The sequence below is a fragment of the Trachymyrmex septentrionalis genome, unplaced genomic scaffold (assembly GCF_001594115.1).
Source record: "Trachymyrmex septentrionalis isolate Tsep2-gDNA-1 unplaced genomic scaffold, Tsep1.0 scaffold79, whole genome shotgun sequence".
NCBI classification, from domain to species: domain Eukaryota; kingdom Metazoa; phylum Arthropoda; class Insecta; order Hymenoptera; family Formicidae; genus Trachymyrmex; species Trachymyrmex septentrionalis.
Window position 1 is genome coordinate 489364 of NW_017305977.1, and position 6000 is coordinate 495363.

Here is a 6000-nt window from a genome sequence, read left to right on the forward strand (position 1 = left end):
TCTACCAATGGTATTGAACGGAGGGAATTTCAATTTGAAATTTGTCCGGATTTTGGCGCCTCACCCTGTATATTAATTATATGTATGAGTATGTATATGCAACATTTGCGGTAATTTATTACATTGTAAAAAGTTAGCATAAAAAAGATCATTGGCTTCACTTATTCTAATAAAAATAAATCATTTATGGCAAAAGAGCACAGCCTACATTAATATCTCACTAAAATTAATTAAATATACTAATGTCAAAACCGAACTTAAAAAAAATCACAGTTGGAAATCACCGAGAAAAGTGGATTAGTTGTTATTTGTTGGCAATTTTTTCTAAGATATTTAATATTCGACCTTGCTTTTCCACAACCTCGTTATGCATTTTTTTTCTTTCTTTTCTATTTTCTTCTATAACTACGAATAATTTTTCTAACGCAGTATCTTGAGTTAGTTTTTGTCCTGAATTAGAAAAAAGAAAAAATAAATCAATAATTATATATTGTAAAAATATTAAATACGAAATTTGCAAATCCTTTTTTTCAAATAATATCTATTTACGTTTTCGAAAACTTTTAGAAGATTGTGGAGATAAAGAGATCTTGTAAGTGTTATTAGTAGTGTTACTGCCGTTGGTTGAAGTAGGATTGGCAAGGGATAATATATTCTTGTTTGAAGAATCTAAAGTTAAAATTGGCGTCACCCATGGTTTTTGCCTAAACATCTCATTCATGATCTAAAAAAAATATAAATCAGATTTGTTGTATTTTATATTTTAAAACTAAAAAAAATGAAAACTATACCCAAGCAGAATAGCAAGTTATGATAATATCAAAATGACATTAAAATGAATCGAAAATTAATGAAAAGTGACTTTTAATGATCGTTTTGGAGTAATTTTGATATCACTTTAATTTTACATTTGCACATCGTGCAATTTTGTGCGTGCGTGCGTGCGGGTGTGTGTATGTGTGATATACACTCAAAATTATATATCTCAAAATAAGGCCAAGTTCGTTTGTTGCTACCGCTTTTGTTATTGTAATCCTTAACATTTTTATACAAGTATGTTTCTTTAATCCGTTAAATTTACTTTTACATTGTTGTTCTGTAACGTCATATGCCTTTTCTTTTACTTGTTGGATACCATTTCCCAAAATTTCTGTACAGATAATTTTCCTGTATGTAATCAATTTTTATATTGTTTATATGTTGCTAAAAATAATCTTATAGGTTCGTGTGCCCATCTAAATCCATCTGAAATTAAACGTTATATATATTTAGACCTCGTTCTGATATATACATTTGCCAGTACTGAAAATCTATAACTGATGTTATGTATACTACATATTTTCAGTATCAGCAGTGTATATTGAAATAAATTCAGGAATGGGAAATAAACAACGCTGCTGCTTTCTCGTTCTTTTTCATATAATAATAATTTGATAACAACATTGTAATTTTTATGTTTATAACGATAACTAACTAAAAGCTAAAGTTGAGAAAGTCAGTTTTTCGATAAATATTTGTAACTGTTATACCTTATTTATTACAAAAAAGTAACTTGATACTTATTAAGAATAGTAAATACAGAAATATAACATAGTACTGACTTAGATTTATAATTATAGATACTGAGTTGATGCATGTCACTGTCCACCTTTCTTTTTTTTCATTAAAAAAAAAGAAAAACAATAGACATGAATGTTGATACATGTCAAACCAATGTCCATGGACAGAATGTACCTGTTATGGAACAAGTTAGAATGGATTCTGATCGGAATTATCCAATTATTCTGTAGATTTATATTATATTTTCTAGAGAAAACAAAGTAATTCCAATCGAAATATATTTTGTTGCTAGATACCCAGGTCTATATATGTACATAAAATAAATATATTTATACAATATATATCATTATCAGATTGTATTTCTTGTTGCACAATATTTTCATTATTTTCTTTTTCTTTTGCCTTTTCTAATAATTGGATACAATATACTAAAAGGAAAGGAACGAAAGTTTGAATATATTATAAATTATCTTAAAATCTTTTGTATATGACATTTCTAATTTTTTCTGCTTTATGCATATCGAAAGCATAGAAAAAGCAGAATAAAAATACTAAAAAAATATTTTACCTTTGAACGAAGATATTCTTTTTCAGTCAGGATAAATATATAGATATTACTAGTTTCGTGATTTCTGTAATTTGTTATTACTTCTTGAAAATCTAAATGAAATCGTTATGAAAGTGATTACCCGCCAAATATCTTAGAATGCTCCAGCTAACCAACCTCCCAAGGTGAGGCAGTTGGAGTAAAGCCAGAGCGAAAACGATGACGTAATTAGAATTGCTGGGAGCGTTTCGAAGCATCCAATGGACCAGTCATGTTAGTGCTACAAATCCTCTGTAGCGTTTGAAGCACTAAGTGAATCGCAGCCTTAATGTCACTTGATATCAACCGGATATTTTATCAATAAAAACATAGATAGGGGAAAGTAGGGGAACTGTGCGCAGCGGGTAATTGTACGTATCCTGGTTTGGTACTTTTCCAATGAATGAAGACATCACTGTGGCGATTCACTGTGGTGAAATTTTTATGCAGGAGATCGTCCTCTTAAGATATAACTACAAAAAATACGTTGATAATAACGACATAAATACGTTGATAATCAGAGAAATATTAAAAAGTAAAATCACATCTTTTCTTGTTATTTTAGCAGTCAGAAAATAAAGTGGTAAGTTGGTATTTTTAATTTGTTTGATTACAGTTGCATATGTTATTAAAGTATGTTATTATATGCTTTTGAACTGTCATTTATTAAGTTTGTTGTTTAAGAAATGTTGAAGTAATCGTATTTATATCGAGTCAGGTCGCGGCGGCAAGCGTTTTGAAGTGCTCACAATTATCCATCTTCCATATACGAGCTCCTAAATGCTCTTACAAAAGAAGACTTCCAGCATTGCTTTGACCAACGGAAAAAACGAATGGAACGGTGTGTGGCGAGGGGAGGGGAGTACATTGAAGGGGAGCATTCAATTGTAGAATAATTTTTAAAATAAAACTCTTTTTCATAAGCAGTCTCGTTATTTAATAGCCAGACCTCGTACTATATGACTAGCATTAATTTTTTCATTTTTTCTTTGCATTATTATTTTATTTTGCCAAAGTCTATGTGTATTATTATTATATTAGTTTTGTATTTTTGTTTAATATATGTAATATTTATTTAAAATATATTTAATATATATTTATATTGCAACATAATTTGATCTTTTGTTACTATTATTTGTTGAACCACTAGAGGTAATGGTAGAATTTAAAGCACATTTTCTAAATATTTAATCAATAATTCACTTCCTCATTGATAAAGAATAATGCCAAATTTCAATTATTAATCTAAAATTCTTAGTCAATTATAATAGATCAATTATTATAGAGGACTCCTGTAGTATGCGATACGCCGACGCTAGCAGTCTCATGGTTTGCCGCTCGACCTAAGACTCGTGCCCACTCTGATCATATCTCCCCTACTCTAATAAACATTCCGCTACTCTTTCAATCCTATGTCCTGCCCGCGCACCGCGCTGGACCATCACTCTCTCTCTCTCTCTCTCTCTCTCTCTCCCCCCTCCCTCCCTCCCTTGCTCTTCCTCCTCCTCCCCTCCCTACGCCCTCTGTTTCTTCCCACTCCGCGCTCGGAAGCGATGCGATGCACAATATGACGCAAGAATAAATTCTACACCAAATCGCGAGTCGTAAGATAAATAGATCACATCCCGCGAGCCCGAAATTCATTTTTTAAACACAAAAATATTCAATCCGTGACTATTAGCTGTTCTTAACATAAGAATTCGTAATATTTCTGGTGATAGCGGTGGGATCAGATACGATTGCCGCAACATTTAGTAATAATAATGTGTATTTACAAGATACAATTAGACGCAATTGCCGTGCGATATCGCGCATTCATCAATCTTGATATTTAAAAAAGGAAAATAATACAATAAAACAAATTTGACAATAAGTAAAGTAAACTTAGGAACTATTCCCTACATGATAAGATTAATAAAAAGAGATCGCTTACCGTAATGAATTAATTGACATAAACATTACAAATTTGAAAAGAAAAAAAAACCTTCATTTGAAAATATGATAATTCTAATATTCTAATTAATTATTATTATTCTAAATTATTATTATTCTACGCGCATATTTCTAAGAAAAAAAGAGAATATTCGGATCTAACACGCACCTTGAGATGCTTGATTATTTCCATTGTTAAGCTACCTTAGATAAGATGGATCCCACTAACACTGAAGGCACAGATGTTGCGAACCGCTCGCAACCGATTATGAGAGCTTTCAGAGATATAAGAGAATTTTAACGCGAATTGATTCAGGGAATTAAAGCGTTAGAAAATATGATGCGGATCTTCGCTAATTTCTTTACCGGAACCGCATTAATACTTCCCGTGTCAATGCCTACCAATGAAGTTGCCCATCAGTACCGCTTAATTTCCAAAGTCAGTTTAATTTCTAGGCCTGCGACCTTCAGTAAATGCTTTCATCTGGAACCGCGCCCTACCCGAAATCATACGTTCGAGACGCTCTCGAACTTGCAACTAAATACGACAGATATAACATATCTGTTTGGCAATTTGTTCGCGCTTGTAAGAGGGTTAAGGAAACGGTTTCCTTAATCGATAAAGCTTACTTTGTTTGATTATTGCGTAATAAATTAACGCATCACGCTTATCTGGCAGTAGAGGGTAAGAACCACCCCCTGTTGATAAATTTCTCGACACGCTTAAACGAACTTTTGGGCTGGGAAGAAGCGCGAATTATTATTGCGGCCAACTTAGTATTGCGTATAAAAAAACCGAATGAGCATGTCTTAGACTACATAGGACGAATTAAGGACTTCAGAACCGTCATAATCAAAGGCGATCAACTTAATCTCAATCGATCTTTGAACGAAAGTAAAATCTCGTCAATTGATTCTTTCATGTTAGAAGCGTTTTATAAAAGTTTACTATGCGAATACCTCGTTGAACTCAGAGCAGAGGGTTACACCGATTTTAGGGACGCCTGCTCCAAAGTAATTGCAATTAGCAAGCGGTTAGAAAGGGAGAAAAATAGAGAAAGAAATCTTCGCATGGATTTCTCGTTTCCTCGTGTACTGTCACGCGATTCCCCCGCTAAGGGAGCCGTGAATAATTCGGCTAGCCAGTACGAATAAAAGATTTGCGGTTATTGTAAAGCCTTCGAAAATCTAATTAATGACTGTCGCAAGCGTCAGTATCGGGAAAATTTTAATAATAATAATGCGTATTCTCGGGGTAGCAATACAAGTCCGAATGACCCTACTTCATTGGGCGGAACGAGTCGCTAGAGAAACCTGTCAGAGATCTCGGCAAAAGAGACGTCCCGGGGCCTAGGAAATGCTCGTCCCGTTCATGACGGATTGCGTTGAAAACCAATCCACGTCCTTCGAGTCGCCAACAAAAGCATACCCTCCGTTGAGCTCGAATCATCTTCTTTCCGCGGATCCGCCTTCATGTTCAATACCGGAGCACAATCAAATATAATAAAATTAGAATGCATAAACGAGTCCCTATTGACAATAATGAGAATCTTCAATTAACCGGCATCACAGAAGATGTCGTAAATACCTTGGGGACAATAAGGACCTATATGTTACAAACTTCATTAGTATTTCATATAGCTCCAAATGATTTTCCTGCAACGCAACAGGGTACATTAAGTAACAACTTTTTTCACAGAGCATAATACCCGTATCAATTATGCTGATAATAGCATCGTTTAGTGCAATTGCGTCTTCCCGTTTAAATCCCAGGAAATCATGGTTATTCTGCCACGATGTATTATAATTTCAGTTTTTTCATATATAAGGTGTAGTAAAAAGAAATCTATTATTTTTCCAATAGATGACTTTAGTAATCTGTATCTCGCGTTGTATAAGTGCGATCGGGTTACGCCAAATGG

General features: G+C 33.4%; 1 pseudogene; it reads right to left on the reverse strand.

Annotated features, from left to right (window-relative positions):
- Nucleotides 1-272: 272 nt before the first annotated feature.
- On the reverse strand, nucleotides 273-5553 carry LOC108754273 (annotated as a pseudogene).
- Between the last annotated feature and the right edge of the window lie 447 nt (nucleotides 5554-6000).